At 50.6% G+C, this 17820-nt stretch overlaps 1 protein-coding gene and 1 long non-coding RNA gene across 2 annotated transcripts in view; one reads left to right on the top strand and one right to left on the bottom strand.

The window, feature by feature from the left end:
* Window positions 1–11147, bottom strand: part of TBC1D14 (TBC1 domain family member 14) — a 1472366-nt gene extending 1461219 nt beyond the window's left edge. Inside the window, exon 1 of the mRNA XM_069632000.1 lies at window positions 11104–11147. The gene's annotated coding sequence lies outside the window, so the exon portion shown is untranslated. The remainder of the gene's footprint in view (window positions 1–11103) is intronic.
* The window catches only part of LOC138516695 (uncharacterized), a 139018-nt gene that overhangs the window by 84833 nt on the left and 36365 nt on the right, over window positions 1–17820 (top strand). The gene's annotated exons all lie outside the window — the stretch shown is intronic.

Below are 17820 nucleotides of genomic sequence, written 5' to 3'. Positions count from 1 at the left end.
ACACTTAGAATTCTGAACCCTAGCTTACGTCGCATCTAGATAGAATTGTGATGGTTAGCATGTGCCTCACTAAGGACTCTTAACTTTAGCTTGCGTCGCACCTAGATAGAAATGTTATTCTTAACATGCACCACACCTAGAATTCTGAACTTCACCTTGCACCGCATCTAGATCGAAATGTGATTGTTAGCATGTGCCACACTCAGAATTCTTAACTTTAGCTCGTGTTGCATCTGGTTAGAAATGTAAATGTCAGCATGTACTGCACCTAGATGGAATCCCATAATTGCTAGGACAGCAATGCAAACTAACCAACCAACTTACAATTCCACCCCTCTGCATACACCTCTCAAACTCTAACCAAACACAACCAGAAGCCTAAAACGCAGCAATCCGCACAAACTTCACAAAAATGCAACAACAAAACAAACCACACATAGACTTGCACAACAGCACACGACGACTACCTGCCTATTCCCACTATTCCACCCCCTCTACTCCCCTTTTCAGAGCCGCCAGAGCGCCAGCGGAATACTTCGGTGGCGATAGTGTGCGGTACAAATGTCCTTTAACATTAACATCAGGGGGGCGTGGCTTGGAAGCCATGTGAGAGGACGCGCTCTTGGGAGAGCTCCCGGAGATCCTACATTCATCCTGTGCAATAGTGCATTGGCACTAACTCCCGCAGGCCAGAAACGAGAGTACCTGTCCATGAATGTGAGCTGCACAACTATGGAAGAGCTGAAACCTCCACAAGCCCGGCAACGGTAGATTAATGCCATCGAAGTTCCTGGAGTCGCGGACCGGACGGAGTGAAAATGGCGGCCACACCGGACAATGGAGGGGACACAAACGCGTTGAAAGGAACACCCTCGCGGTGATCGGCGGCGACGTGGGCGGTGCAGGCCGTGGAGATACAGATAAGCCTTTGGGAGAGCGTCAGCGCGTCTCTGTGGGCACCGATGACCTAACGCGGGCCTGGGAAACGGTCGGCGACGGTCGGCGGTCGGCACTAGGACCCGCCTGAGCTGACTGGTGCAACGGACTACGTGCTTTGGCCCTGACCTTTTGGGGACACTCGGATAGTGGCTGATCCTACGACGGGGTCGCGTGTACGGGCCCACGGCTTACAGCGGCTGTGGAATGGCGAATAAGGCCGTCAGACAGAGAGCAAAACAGCCCACATTGGACGAGTTTACCAAGACACCGACGGGCCCAGAGAGTGCTCGGACCAAGGAGAAGCCACCCATGGCCGCGGCTAGCCCAAATCAGGACGTGCTAGCTGCTCTCGCTGAACTGAAAGCGGACTTGAAAAGCGCTTGGGAGGCCAAGCTTGAAATGGTGGTGGCGGACCTGAAAACAGCGCTCGACCTCAAAGTTGGAGAAGTTCGGGAGGAGGTGAACCTACTTCGACAGGATGTTAAGGCCCTATCGGAGCGCACAGAGAGTCTGGAAAAGGAGGGCAGCGCCAACACGGCAGATTGTGCCTCACACAAGGCCGACCTGCATATTTTGGAACAGAAAGTACGCAACTTGGAGAACAGGGCCGAAGAAGCGGAGGGGCGCGCCCGAAGGAACAATATCCGTGTTGTGGGCATCCCGGAAGGATTGGAGGGTCATAACCCCACGGACTTCATTGAAAATATGTTGCTCCAAGAGATCACCGGGGGTGCGCTGTCGCAGGGTTTTGCGGTGGAGCGAGCACATAGAGCATTGGCTAGGAGGCCTCCACCGGGCGGTCCGCCCAGGCCAATGATAGCCAAAATCCTTAACTACCGTGACCGGGAAAGGATTTTAGAGCATTTTCGTAAAGGAGGAACCATCAAAAGGGGGGAGGCCACTATAACGGCCTACCCAGACTACACCATGATGGTGCAGAGGAGTCGGATGAACTTCGGGGTGGTCAAGAGAAGATTGAGAGAGGCAGGGAAGAAATATATGCTCCTCTACCCGGCCAAATTAAAGGTGATCCATAATAATAGATCCCTGTTTTTTGAGTCACCGGAGGAAGCCATGGGTTGGCTGGACATGCAGGGCAGCCCCCAGGAGTCGGAGGTCCGGGCGGATGAAGGTGGCAATGAGAGATAAGTGCTCTACGACGAGAGAGGGTGTTGCCGGAGACTATGGGACTTGACTATAGTTATTGCTATGGCCTGGGGAGGTCGGGCCTGGAACTGGATGTTAAATGCACTGTTTGCACTGTAATTGTTGTCGTACATGGGAGCCTTTCGGGGCTGGTCCATTCACCCCCGTTTAGTATTTCTTAGTTAAGTGGCCGCTAGGGCGGCTTTACCCTACTGGGCTCTGTGTGTAACAGCCGGAACTAGATGTGGGGGGGCCTGAGTTCCCGGGATGGAGCTGGGCAACAGTTGGGGAGGGAGTTGGGGGGGGAGGGGATGGGCAGGGGGAATGGGGGGTGTGGGGGCAGTTGGGGTGTACATAGTGTTGGGAGGTTTGAATGGGATCGCGAGCCCTGAGGGAAGATTTTGGATGAGACTTCTGGATAGCATGAACGAGCAGGGATGGTCGGGGGGGAGAGTGCAAGATATCAGTACATCATGGGGGAGCTAAAATTGTTAACATGGAACGTCAGGGGCCTCAATAGCTATCTTAAACGGAACAAAGTTATGTTGTACTTGAGGCGACAAAAGATAGACGTCGCATTACTGCAAGAGACGCATTTGACCCGAGACAAATTAGAGCTGGTGAAGAAAAAGTGGGGTGGAACGGTGGTAGGATCCGCGTACTCAGCTTATGCTAGAGGCGTGCTGATCTGGGTGGCGCCGCATGTCCCGTTTCAACTGCAGCAGGAACGTGTGGATACTGAGGGGCGTCTGGCTATGGTGAGAGGGGTAGTCGAGAACAGAGAGATGTGTGTAGTGAACACGTATGCCCCGAACCAGGGCACGGCAGAGTACTTCCGGACCATGAGCACCAACTTGAGTTGGTGTGTGGGGAGTGCGGTGTTCTGGGGAGCGGATTTTAACTGTGTGTTGGACCCGGGGATGGACAGATCCGACGATAAGGTGATTAGGCCCGCCCCGGCAGCCCGGGTGCTGCGGACGCTGCTGCGGGACTTTGAGCTCGATGACGTGTGGAGGACCAAGCACCCCAATGAGAGACAGTACTCGCATTACTCGGCCCCGCAGCGGTTGCACACTAGGCTAGACTATATTTTTGCCACGTCGGACGTCTTGGGGGATGTGTCTAGTGCGGAATATAGAGCGAGGGTCCTCTCGGACCACTCGCCTATGGTGGTGGGATGGCAATATGGCCGCCCCAGAGCGCGGATCCCGACGTGGCGCCTGCGCGCAGAGGCGCTTAAAGACCAGGCTTTTCGGGAAGACATGCGGGAGGAAATAGTTAGCTATTTCGATACCAACACTGGCAGCGTTGACTCGGCGGGAACTCTGTGGGAGGCCTTTAAGGTTGTGGTACGAGGGGTGGCAATTGCTAAATCGAAAGGTTTGCAGAATGGGGCCCTGGTCGATTTACAGAAGGCGGAGAGAGAGCTGGAAAAGGTGCTGAAGAGCGAGCATATAGATAACGAACTGGTGCTTAAACTGCAGCAGCAGTGTACGGAACATTGGGGGAGGCTCTGTAATCTAAATTACAAAAAGTATATTGAAAGGCAACATGCGGGAGGAGATAAAACGGGTCGTCTTTTGGCATGGTTATATAAAAGAGAAACCCCGAGGCCCCCGATTAGGACAATAATTAGAGAGGATGGGGAGCAGATAGATACCCAGGAGGGTGTCAATGAGGAATTCGTAAATTACTATAAAGCATTGTATGGGGATCCGGGTGGCGGCGACCGGGAGGAAATGTTGGAGACCCTGCAAGATATCGGGCTGCCCAGGATGAGCACGGAGGAGAGAGAGGAACTAGATGCCCCAATAACACTAGGGGAGTTGGAGGCGGTCGTCCGGCAGCTACCCACTAGCAAGACCCCAGGAACGGACGGCCTGCCCAGTGAATTTTATAAAACTTTTGGAGCGGAAGTACTCCCCCCCGATGCTTGATATGCTTAATGAGGCGTTCGAGAAGGGGAGGTTGCCGGAATCGCTCAGGGAAGCGATTATTATACCGCTCCCTAAGCCTAATAAACCCGGGCATAGTTGTGGGTCGTACAGACCAATATCTATGCTGAATCAGGACAGCAAAATACTAACGGCTGTCCTGGCCAACAGACTGCGGAGGGTGATAGGCAAACTGGTACACCCGGACCAAACGGGATATGTCCCGGGGAGAAACATTGCCCAAAACCATAGACGACTCCACCGGGTGATTGAAATGGGATCTAACAGTGGTGGGGAAATGGCGATAGTGTCGTTGGACGCTGTTAAAGCCTTCGACTCGGTTAATTGGAAGTGGCTGCTGGCGGTCCTGAGAGAATACGGACTGGGACCAGGATATATTAGATGGGCGGAGCTGCTGTACAGCGCTCCGCTGGCTAGAGTTCGGACGGGCATGATTATATCCGAGAGATGGCATCTTAGTAGAGGCACTAGACAGGGGTGTCCTTGGTCCCCGATGTTGTATATCTTGGCCCTGGAGCCTCTAGCACTGTACTTGCGGCAGCAGTATGATATCGTGGGCATTGAGGTGGGGGGAGAAAACCATCTGATATCCCTGTATGCGGATGACTTGTTATTGTACTTGAGTCATCCGGAGGAGAATTTACAATATATCCTGGACGTGATGGGGAGATATGCGAGGTTGTCGGGCATAGCGGTCAACCCCCAAAAATCGTACATTTTCCCGTTGGGCTGCTATAGGGGTGTTCCCACGGAGCGGCTGCCGGTGCTCCAGGTGCCCTGGTCAGTCAATACATTCCGTTACCTGGGAATAGATATCTACCACACGGTGGAGGAAGAATACAAGCGCAACACAGAGATGGCTGTTGAGAAGATACGCGCATGTATGAGCTTTTGGCAGAAGTTGCCCCTAGCAATGATGGGGCGTGGGGCGATGATCAAGATGGTAGTTCTGCCTAGGCTGCTACATTACTTTAGCAACATCCCATACATGATCCCTAAGGGTTTTTTCACTAAAGTAAATGGGGTTTGCAGAGAGTTCCTGTGGCATGGTACTTGTAACAGAGTAGCGCTCTGGAAGTTACAGAACTTTCATGAAAAGGGGGGAGTCAAACTCCCAAACTTTGAGGCGTATTACATAGCGAGCCAACTACAGTTTGTGTCTAAATGGCTGTCCGACGAAGAGACCCCAGAACTCAGACTATTCGGGCAAGATTGTGCCCCATTTTTCTTAAAGGAGGTCATTTGGTTGCCCGAGGCGGTCACGAGAAGGTACCCGGCGATGGTGAAGCTGGGGTGGAAGGTGTGGAGACGGGCATGTACAATGATGGGTGACCCACTTCCGTGTTCTCCGCAAATTCCACTGGTTGCCCTGGCGGGGGTGGATGGACAGCTGAGGGAGATTATCAGGACCTACTGGGAATCGGTGGGGTTGGCGACATTGGGCGATGTGTGGCAGGAGGGTGCTATTAAGGGGTTTGTGGAACTTAGCGAGGAGATTGGATTGCACGAAGGCCAATATGTTACATACCACAGATTGGGGAAGAAAATTCGGGAACTGTGGCCTGAGAATATCATGGCAGACGAATCGGAGGTTACGATGGCGGGGATATATGATACAACGGAAGGGGGACATGAAATTTCTAGGCTGTATGAGATGGTGATGTCGAAAGTTGGGAAGGAACTGACATGCCTACGATTGGAATGGGAGAGTGAGGTGGGGATCGAAATGGGAGATGGGATGTGGGAACGGGCTTTGGGGTACCACAGGAAAGTGTCTCGAAATGCCAGACTGCAGCAAATACAACTGTACGTCACGCACAGAGCGTACATGACCCCTCTGAGGATATCCAAATTTCGGAATGCAGGCAGACAGGCGTGCCCCAAATGCGACGAAGAAAATGCGGACATGACGCATATGTTTTGGGCGTGCCCAGTGATTGAGGGGTTCTGGAGGGAGGCGGCGCGCAAGCTGAGAGAGAGAGGGGTCACGCTTGCCATAGACACCGCCTGGGCATGCCTTCTGGGTGGGTTTCCCAGACCTCGGCAGCAGAAACATGTAAGCAAACTGAAAGACTTAGCGTATGTGCTGGCCAAACGACGAATAGCCATGGGCTGGAAAAAATGTAGCAAGCCACGGGTTGAGGTGTGGTGGAATGACCTACAGAAATGGGCGGAGGCTGAGACAGCGGTGTGGCAAGAGGCGAGTTGTATGTCTTGGGAGGAGGAACTGGGCTCTTTGATGGCATGGAAGACATTGATATCCTGCATATTCGGGACAGGGGTTTTGGGAGTTCCAGATGATGACGATGCTCGCTCATGTGCAACAGAAGCGGAACAAGACATGGAAAATGGCTCGCGAGGGGGGAGGGATCAGGGGAGTAGTGCGCACTAATGGTTAAATGTTTATTGGAATATTGTTTATTGCACTGCTGTTTGGTTTGTATCGTTGTTTGTGTTGAAAAATCAATAAAAATCTATTATAAAAAAAAAAAAAAAAAAAAAAAACATTAATATCATTATTACTCTTCTTATGTATTTCCAAGACTGGGTCTTTATTGGAACAAATAGGAAGATTTCAGCAATGATTCTCTCTCTCTTTCAACCTGAGTTTTACTGGCACGTGTATGAGTGTTCCAGTTATGATTCTCACTCTTTCACTACTTGTTTTTCACTTGGATGAGTATGCGCATGCCCATAATGATTGTTGAACGCAAGACTGCGACGGATCAAGAGCGGCGACCCCAAAATGGCGATCGTCCCGGGAACAAAGGGACCAAACAAGGAGATGACCTTCGGAGCCCAGACTGATGCAGAGGTGGGCACCGAAGGGTACAGGCATTGTTCAATGACCCGATGCAGCTGTGACTTGCAGAGCGGCTTCATTAGAGGACCCAGTGCGGTGGAACCCTCTTGCGTGGTGGCGAAAGATTTCAGCCGTGGACCCCCCCAGCGATCGAAGCGAAAGAGCTGTGGACCGCATGTGATTGGGAAGTGCAGGAGGAACCGACCACAGCGAAGCCTGTACTGAATTGCATGCACCCGGGGAGTAGTGTGACCAGGACAACAACGCGACCCCTCTCCGAAGACGCAGATAGAGGGGTTGCAATGGAATAGATCGAATGTTGCAAGGCTGAAGGCTAATAAACTGTCCCGGACCCCGAAGGATACAGTGTTGCAACAAACAGGATAAAGGGCAACAGATGTGAAAGGGAAGATATAGAGAAGCGCTCGTGCAGTGACACCGAAGCGAATCCTAACACACAAGTGACGGATGCCGACCCTGCACCAATCTTGAAACAACAACAGGGGTAGCTGTACCACACGAGGAGATTACAGATAGGACTGAAGCACAAGGAAGCTTGCAAGACAGAACAAGGTATTGCCTGCAGGCAGCGCAAGGAGACACATGAAGCAAGCGGAGGGCAGCAAAATCAGAGAAATACTGAAACACCCAGAAACTGCCCAACCATACAAATAACCAGGTATCTGAACCACAGCTATTAATTAAACTAATTGCAAAACGCACAGAAACGAGATAGGCCATTTGTGGAAGCAACTCAGAGCTTATAATCACTGGAACATTAACCCTAAAGTGAAACAAGTTAGGGAGTGGCTTCCCACTGAGCCAGAGACTGAAGGAGTGTGTGGAGAAGCTGGAAAGGCACTGCCAGAGAGTAACCCACGGTGATAATTGATGCAAACCTTTCAGAGATGATTGTGTGCTAGTGGCATGATAGAATAAGGGACTCACAGCCACCAGAGAGGGGCACTTACATACCGGGCCTGACCTTGGCATAACAGGGAAGACTGCAAGAGCGCTGGAGACACAGGCATAACCCAATGTGGAACTCGGATAGGGCATAGCAAGCAATACGACACAGGGAGCCTTGCAGTACCAGGCCAGGAGGGCTAAACTCGACGTGTAAGCCACGGGTGGAGGTGCCACAGGATTGGGACATAACCTCAGAATTGTGACCCAGAAGAAGGGGGATGGAGGCGAATAAGTGACCCAACACTGGTGGCCAGGACTGCATGAATACGAGGGGGGAAATGGCATCCAAGTTGGGCAAAACCAAGGGGAAACAACCAACGTTGGAGGACTTTGCCAAATCATCTCCGACTATGAAAGTGGTGAAACTCAAGAAGCAAGACACGCAAGGAGAGTTGACCCCGACACGAAATGACTAACAGATTCTGGATGCCATAGCAGAGCTGAAGACACCATGGGCATGCAAGATGGACACAGCTATTGCGGAATTAAAAACCACTCTGGAACAAAAAATAGACAATGTCAGTGTGGATGTAAATCTCCTACAGCAAGATGTTAGGAAGCTGGCAGAGCACGCAGGCGCGCTGGAAAAAGATGTGGAAGCCAACACAAACACCTGCAATGCGACTGCCACGGAGGTCTCGGTGCTACAACAACAGGTGCGCAATCTGGAAAACAGAGCCGAGGAGGCGGAAGGGCAGGCAGAAATAATATTCGCATCATAGATCTTCCGGAAGGAGAAGAGTGCTCGGACCCGACAGACTATGTCGAGGATATGCTGCTACAAGAGATAGACGGGGGTGAACTCACCCAGGGATTCGCTGTCAAGAGTGTACATAGGGCCATGACCAGATGGCCGCAACCGGGGGCACACCCACGGCCACTCATCGCCAAGATAGTGAACTATAAAGACAGGGAGAATATACTGGAGCATTTCCGCAAAGGAGGGACAGTAAGAAGAGGATCCGCAACCATCACGGCATACCCAGACTACACCTTTTTGGTGCAGAGACAGCGATTGAACCGTTAAAAGGAGGCTGCGCGAGGCAGGATACAAATATATGTTGATGTATCCAGCGAAGCTGAAAATGATGCAAAACAACAAGGTGCATTTCTTCGAAAACCCCGGAGGAGGCTACGGCGTGGTTGGACGCACAGAACTGCCAGGCAACAGCAGATGACCAGACGAAGAGCAGACCGGATAAGTGAACTTTGAGTTTATCCGAGAAATACTGTAAACTGAGTATGGGGGGGGGTGTTATATTCAGCAATGACATTGATCTTGAACTAGAATATAAGACGTATTACGGGGAGTTTAGAGCGAATGGTGCACGAATAGGCCTTAAGATGTAAGGCCGAGCATTAGTGGTCCTGCCACCACCGTCTTTCGGCTTGGGATACCTTTGCTTCTCTTGAGTTTCTCGCAGGTCGCCTTCTCCGCCTCAGAGCTCTTCAGAAGTTTTTCACAAGCCGCCCTGTCAACCCAGGACACTACATGTCCTCTGCTCCTCCTATACAGTTCAATCTTCCTCTCTTATGACTCCACCTCTTATATTTATTACCCAGGAGTGGGACTTCTCCCGTCGTAACAACCAAGTCCTTTCTCTTTGTCTGACTTGTGTTCTGCATTACTCCAGAGGTGTTCATCTCAGTCACAGATAATTATTTCCATTTAGTTCTCTCCTGGATTCTTAATAACAAAAACAAACCTCAACTTGTTCTTTATGCTTTCCAGTAGATTTTGCATTGGGCTATAGCTGGGCTGGTTAGGGTGTTCCTCATCGGAACGGGAGTCCTTATACCCAAGGGGGGGAATCTCTCCTGGTGAGGTCCTGCTTGTCTCTACCCCTAGGGAAGGTATTGAATAACAGGTTCATGTCCCTAGCCTCACAGGGAAAGGCTCCCCCCTGGGGAGAAGTCACTGAATCCAACGATTCGTCACAGGAGGTAGGGCAGTCCTGATATTGACCCTGCTCTGGATGTTGTTGTGGATCATGGACAGTAACTCTGCTACCGTCTCCCTGTTCAGCCGGTATAGGGTAATGAGCTGGGCATCAGTCAATGCCCAAGGTGAGGCCTTGACCCGGGGAATGGGTGCACGTCTTGCATTGCGTCTCCTTCTCTCTGCGCCATGTGCAGTTCAATGTGGAGCAGGAGGTGCTGTATGTCCCAGTTTGCGAGTGCTAGCATGGTTTGTAAAGTGTGTTTGGGTAAAGTGTGGGCCTTACGTAATCTTTTTGAGTGGACTGGATGTACCTGTGACTTAATTTCCATCACTTGTTTGCGTGGAGGGAACTGCAATGTTTTTCTGCAGTATTTCGACTTGTGATACAACAGAAATACCGTTTGCAATCTTGACGCTAATTTCGCCTGATTTTAGCCCCTGATTCGGCGGTGTGGTAAAAGTGGCATAGTGGAAAAATAACTCCCATATGGTTTACTACAGTGAAGAGTTTCTCCATATATTCTGTTAGAGCCCATTCATATAAAACTCATTGCAAAATTCTCTTCTGGTAATTTATTTTAATGTCAATACCATGATGCCCTGAGTATCAGCGATGAAGTTCCTTCTAATGTCATTTTTTGTGATGTCACTATAAAGGCAATTTAGGTGGTCTGCCTGTTTTGGATGTTATATGCCCGAGCCGCACAGGACCTGGGAAAACCAAGGGCAGTAATTGGAGAGCAATCGAACAATTACCCTGTGTGCATAGCATTTGTAATGTTTTTATGCCGTGTATGAGGTAAACATTCCATTCGCCACCAATGTTACCAAAAAGTTAATACACAAAAAAAGGGGAGCAGGATTTACTCCTTGCGTATCTGCCGCACCACTATTCCTGATGCACATTTAAAGTGCAAACTTAGCCACCCTGCTAAGGGCATCTGCAACTGTTAAAAAACCTTGACGGGCAATAACTCCCAAACAGATGGTATACCTGTAGACTGGAAAAAACCTAAATGTAGCAGTCAGCCAGGATATCGTATGCCTCTAGAGTCTAGTGACTGACTGTATGCATATGCAAGACTGATTGTTATCTATGCTTCAGAAGCCCTGCCCCACCCGAACACAAGGAAGTTAACTTAAGAAACAGCATGCCTTCTCAAACACTGGTCCCCGCCCTCCTTTGCGCTCTAAAGGACACGTGATTGCCATGGCACATAGCCGTATTGATGCAGTCGCTCGTCACCGTGCGTCTCGACACCGCACGCTTTCCATCTGCTATCCTTTGTATGTATCACAATGGCTACTACGGCTGTACACCCATTACACCACCTCCCCAGGACGCCTACCTTTGCACGACCACCTGCAGCCATTTTGAAAGTCCCCCGGTACCGGGGAAGAGAAATCGAGCAGCCGAGAACATCGAACGACAGAAGCAGCAGGTGGCTGAGTCACCTTACACTTCCAAGTCGTGTCTTATTTGTCGCCGACTCCCTGCTCAGACGGTTGAGACAATAACGCTTAGGAGCTTAGCATCTTCGGAGTTTGGCCATGACTACAACATCCAAACCGGTTTGAAATTAACGAGATCAAAATAATTATGTAGAGGGAGGGGGGAGGGGCGTTATATTTGTTGAAAAGGCCAATAAAATAATTTTTTTAAAAATCTTAAAGTGAATGCATGTCAAATCTGATTGAAGCTGATGCCAAAATGCCACGCTGCCATTTGAATCATAAACTGCTTCCAGAGCACAAGATCGTGTTGAAAAGAACCCTGGAAGTACATCTGCAATAATACAATGTAAGTAATGGCCATCTGTTCCAAACAAACAATACTCATGTTTGCGCTATCCAACTTGGTCTGTGGTGGTCTTCTTTATATTCAGTCAGCATACTACATATAATATTTCCTTTGGTTCAGTTAATGAATATCTTTCCGACTCAGGACATATGCAAAGCAATCGGTGAGTAAATCACATTTGGTGTTGGCAGTCTCAGATGACCGCCGCGCCGTGAGCCCCCCACTTACGGAACACAAGCACACAAGACAAGGTGTTTGTAGTGCAGGCTCCCCGGTGGCTCTGAGGCTGCCGGGAACGCCCCATTTATTTATAGCCACACGCGACGGAGTGAATGCCACACCATCGCATGCGCGCCCTTAAAGGCCCAACGCCACACTCCTTTTCTATAACAACAAACTGAAAAGGAGGATCTAAATACTAAACGTAACATCACAAATGCCCCTGTTTATTGGTACCCACCCTGGATCCCCAGATGGCATCACACATAAATGGCTTAAGAGTCTTCATCCCACAGCAACGCATACTTAGTCCGTGACATAGCCCATAAAACGGGCAGGTTTCCCTCGCCCTGCCCTCGGGGTACCTCCTGCCTGTCTCTCTGGCCAGTGTTCGTTCGCCTTGCCCATCACGGGTCGGGGACTCCACCTGGGCGGGGTGTCCACCCTCCCTTCGTCCGGTGCATCTCCCCCTTCGTCCGGTGCATCTCCCCCTTCGTCCGGTGGATCCTCCAGGTCCATGTCCCCCATCGTCTCTGCCCCCGGCTCACCCAGCCTCTTAAAGAAACAGGCATTTCTGGTGACAGATGCTGTTCCATCAGACGCGGTCACCATACATGCCAACATTCAGATGCACCTGGGAGGGAGATTTCCACAGGGAAATCGGGAGACACACATTTCCCCATAGGAATGAATTGAGGCTACAGTTATTTTAGGCGGGAGACTGAAAAATAGCAATATTTTTCACCTAAAAATCGTGAATCTCCCGCCTAAATCGGGAGGGTTGGCATGTATGTACCACGTCCAACGGAGCCGGCTCATAGGTGAGAGACAACTTGTCCTGCGGGTGACGATTCCTCACTAGCACTTCATCGCCCGGGGCAAGTCTTAGACGTCTTCTGTTGTTTTTCATTTCTGTCCATTCCTGTCTCTCCTCCTCAACCTGATCATTATTGATGACGGCCGGCTCTCGCTCCTTCACCTCCGGAATTATGTCCCTCGGGCACCGCTGGAAGAGTGCCTCCGCTGGTGCCACTCTTGTGGATGAGTGTGGAGTGGCTCTATATCCTCGCAGGAACACGTATAGGCCCCTTTGGAGGCACTCGCCCTTTCCTTGTGCGATCCTGAATACCTTATTCAGCGTGCGCGTCATCTGCTCCGCTTCACCGTTTGCACGAGGCCACTGTGGAATGACCTTCCTGTGGTGGATACCATAGTCCTTCATGAGGTCGGCGAAGCTTTCACCCTGGAACGGGGCTCCGTTATCGGAGCATAGGACTGAGGCAGTCCATGGGTGGCAAAGTTCTTTTCCAGTGCTACCACCACTCTTTCAAACGCCACCGACTCCATGAATTCTTCCTCTGGGTATTGGGACCACTCGTCCACCACAACTAGGAACTGGATGCCTCTGGTCATGGACCAAAAGTCTGCGTGGACCAGTTCCCATGGATTCGTCACTCTGGGCATCGTCTCGATGGATGGCTCACGTTTTGCCGGCGAGGCTGCCTGGCACCACACACAGGAGGCCACAAACTCTTCCACTTTCCTCTCTAGTTCAGGCAACCACACCCTCTGCCTGAGGCGAGCCTTTGTTTTGGGGGCCCCTTGGTGTCCCTGGTGAGCCAGAGTGATGATCTGTTCATTCTTGGCCTGGTGGACCACAATCCAGTCACCTCTAAGCACTAGCTCAGAGTCCGTGAATGTCAGTTCTTCACGCACCCGCCAGTCCTGTTGTTCTAGGGCCACGTTTGCCTCATTGGTCCTCCTGCCCAGGAATGTCCTCCTGCCCAGGGACTCCAACACCGTTTTCCAGGCTCCCTGTTCCATGGCCACTTTCAGGGTCCCAAAACACTCGTCAACCTTTGATGCCTGTTCTAGTTCCTGCACCTGCACAGAGTTTGGGGTAGCTGCTTCCATCACCAGCCGTACATGCTCATCCGCCTCTTCTGCGCATGTAGGTGGCCGATTACCCCCTCTCGGGTGCCTTGAGAGGTAGTCAGCAGCATTGTTGCTCTCCGAGCGGTAGATCAACGACACACCATACTCTAGGAGTGCCAGCATCCATCGATCTATCCTCACCGGTGGTTTAGACGATGAGCCGCCCATTATAGGAAGCAGGGGCTTGTGGTCCGTGATCACTGTGACTGGCCTTCCTAGGATATATAGGCTTAAGTGTCTACAGCCCTACAGCACAGCCAGCGTCTTCCGCTCAATTTGCGAGTACCGCTACTCGGTTTCAGAGAGCGCCTTGCTGGAATAGGCTATCGGGTGGACTTCGTGATCACTCCCCCCCTGCGTAAGTACCGCTCCAAGTCCGTATGGGCTGGAATCTACAATACTCTCAGTCTGTAGGGCGGGGTCGAAGAACGCCATGGTATCCTCAGCAGTGAGTTCAACCTTGATGTCATCGAAGGCAGCCTGCTTGAGTGGCCCCCACTACCAAGACACGTCCTTCCTTGTTAGTGTCTGCAGCGGCTCAGAGCGGGCGCCAGGTTTCGGATGAAACAGCCACAATACGTGACCATGCCCAGAAAGCTCCTCACCTCAGCCACATTTTCCAGCAGCCTGGCGTCCTTGATGTCTCTCACCTTGCGCAGATCAGGGGACACGCCATCCGCCTTAAAGACAAAGCCGAAAAACCTGGTCTTGAGAAATTCACACTTGTCCCTGTGCAAAGTGAGTCCCAGGGAACGCAGGCGCTCAAATGTCTTTGCTAGACGTGCCAGGTGTTCAGCCTCCGACCTAGCGAACACCAGAATGTCATTGCTGATGTTAAGTACCCCTTCCAGGTCTGCAAGGGCCCCTCTGATGATGTTCTGGAACACCTCTGCCACTGAGGAAACCGCAAAACGGAGTCTTTTGTATCTGTACAGCCCCCGGTGAGTAGTGAAGGTGGTGATATAGCGTGACTCAGGGTGTAGGACCACCTGATGGTACCCAGCCCTGAGGTCCCCCTTGGAAAAGAACCTCGCACCCTGCAGCTCTGTTATGATGTCGTCAATGGTGGGGGTTAAGTGCCTCTCCCGCTTTATTGCCTTGTTGGGCAGGTGCAAGTCCACGCAAATTCTCACTGCATCAGGTTGCTTGGCTTGCAGGCAATCACAATAGGAGACACCCACGGGGTAAGGCCCTCCACCTTTTCGATGATGTCCAGCTCAACGAGGTTATCTAATTCCTGATCCACCAGATCTCTGAGGTGGAAGGGCACTGGTCGATGTTTGAGCGCGACCAGTTGAATGGACTCATCTATATGTAGCCAGACAGGTTCACCCGCCCTTTGTCATATGCCCTCGAATGGAGGTGAGTGCTTGCTCAACAATACCTGGATGTCATCTAGGTACACTGAGTACGCAAATGTCACAAAGCCAAGGACCTCTGCCGCAGCACAGCACAGTAGGGTGTTGTTTTTCACTCGTGTGACATAGACCTGGCCCGGACTGAGGTCTCACCATACTTCACATTTGCAACAAAAGCACCGTCCAGCGGGATTGGCTATTCAACCCGAATGTGAAGATGCGCGCCTTCGGTGCAGACAGGCTAGGTGGGGATTGCCTAGTGTCATAGTGTTCCCTGGCCATTACATTGACTGATACACCAGTGTCCACCAGCTTCGGTATTGAATCCCCATTCACCAGGACATTGCACCTGGGCTGCCGCTTGGAGTTGGATTTCAGGACGCCCACACTGGACACGAGGAACATGTTTTCTTCTTCTTCCTCCTCGGGACAGCTACCGTCTTCCCCTTGGTTCACTTGCGCCACATTTGTTGAACACTGTGGGTGGAAGAAACTCGCCCGGATGGGCCCTCTGGGAACAACTGTTGGTGTCACAGCTCTACACATGCGGGCATAGTGGTCAGCCCCTCCACAGCGGCCACAAGACTTTCCTATGGCCGGGCACTGCGCTGGTTGTGGGAGTTCGAATCCACACTTCAGACACAAGTTGGTCACTGCTTGTCCTCTTAGTCCCTGGTTGCCAGCCGGGCGTCTAGCTCCTCATTCCCTGCCGACCGCACAGATGTCTTCCACTTTGCTGGGGTGCACTCCTGCCTCCATTCTGGTCGCCCGCAACTCAGAGACCTCATGGCACCTCCCCAGTTCCAGGATGCAGGGAAAGGTTATTTCATTTATGATAACACCCTACTAGTAAAGTGATGGAAAACTATGAGTCATATAGACACATTTGGAGAGAGTTTTCTTTGGGAGTCAGGTGCTGGCTGTCCTGCTTTAGCTGAAGACGGGTTCTCTCATGGCACTGGTATGGCTTCCCTACACATATTTAACTATATTTCACTCACAGCATGTTAAGGCTTTTGTAATGTCCTGGTTCAATTGCTATGATCGTTGGCTGTGACCCATATGCAACATCCTATTTCCATTATTATGCTTGTGCGCTACAACCCACCTGTTTCGTTGTAGGCAGGGTTTCCTGCAGAGCGCCGGTTTGCGCCTGATTAGTAAAGTGTTAGCAACTTCACAATCTGGCTCCTAGTTTCATTGTCCTATGTCTCATTACTGCGGCCCACTGAATTACCCGCATGTTACCAATGAACATTGAACAGCTTTGTGGCACATATTTCTTTTTTATAGCCCCGTTTTAGGATACTTCAAGACTTTTATTAGGAAAAAATGCAGCCAACTCAATTCCTCAAGTATTTCACAATTTGCATAAACAGGTGGTTAGGTTAATAACCTATGATGATCTTAGCGGTCTTGTAGGTACATTTTTGTTTATGAAAGTCAGGTATTTTCAAGCAATGTTATGGGGGATTTGAAAAGTAATACTATTGATTGTGTGTGTTATAGTCCTTGCAACTGAGAGCCAGTTGACGTTTTTCAGGCCTGGTGAGCTATGGCCCCACAGCTTGAGTATCACAAAATGAGTCTAGCTGCTTTATTTTTGATAAGTGTAGTTGGTTTAATTTAGTCCTAGATCGAGACTATTACAATAGTCTAGATGAAAGAGGACAACGGTTCTGGTCACCTCAATTTTTTTGTGTCATTTCCATGCAGGTGGCAATTCTTTTTCTAAGGATGTTGGAAGGGCGTTTTGTGGGATAGCAAGTCTATATGTGGTTGTGCTGGGAGTTTGGTGTAATAAATTATACCTAGATTCTTTACCTGGCCTATGGGGTGGATAGTGTACGTATAAGGGGAGGCCTTTTGAAAGGTAATGTTTCTGGGTTTGGGATTTCAAAGAAAAGTAATCCCTGTTTTAGAGGTGTTAAGTCAGATGTTTACTTATTTCAAAAAAGTGTTTCTAGGCGCCACAAGGCAAAAAAGGGTGGTGGGCGGGGATAGGTGATAGAAAACAACAATAACAGTCCTACTAGGTCTTGTGACATTGGGATCATGCAAGTACAGGAGGAGCAAGTGGGGGGGGATAGGGTGGTGGGGCGAGCGACAATGCAAGGGCATAGGATGAAGGGGAGGAGGGGCCATGGGCAAGGCCCGTACCAAGGGCTAGGCAATGCTAAAGGGAAGCCTGTTGTTAAGTAGAAATACATTTGCGCATGCTTAGATCTTTTGGTGGACATTATATGGGGGTTAGGACCTGGGGGTCTCTTGCTTATCAAGAACGCAAAGGTGTGAGGCCGGCTCCGGCCTGGCTGGGTGGTGGCTAGAAACCTAATGGTAGTTTAGTGGAGATGAATGGACCCAGCGCAGAGCCTGGTGTTGTGTCATGCTCGTTCAGGCCGCACTCTTTTAGAAGATACTAAATATTTGCAACACTGTAGGGACGAAAGGGAAATGGACTTCCGTGGGAACAGGGCACGTGTGGAGTCAGTGTATTTCAACAGAAACTGGGACCAGGGATGCGAAGAGTGGGCCTACAATTTTAGCTCTTCTGTGCCTAATACAGAATGGAGTCACGAGTTACTAGTGTCAGGCAGCTACTTCTATGCGCTGTCGGGCATTTATATGTTGCCCAATAAGGCGGATTGCTCACCCCTTGTTTGTTATATCAGTTCATAAGGGGTCTGCCTTATTTAGAAACGTATGGGGGGAGGGGAATAGGCTAATTTCTATCCCAAAATTCCACACTTTCG

This window comes from Ambystoma mexicanum, chromosome 6q (genome assembly GCF_040938575.1).
Source record: "Ambystoma mexicanum isolate Mex_15411 chromosome 6q, UKY_AmexF1_1, whole genome shotgun sequence".
NCBI classification, from domain to species: Eukaryota; Metazoa; Chordata; class Amphibia; order Caudata; family Ambystomatidae; genus Ambystoma; species Ambystoma mexicanum.
The sequence above is the reverse complement of the archived record's forward strand: the minus strand, read 5'-3'. Positions and strand labels throughout refer to the sequence as shown.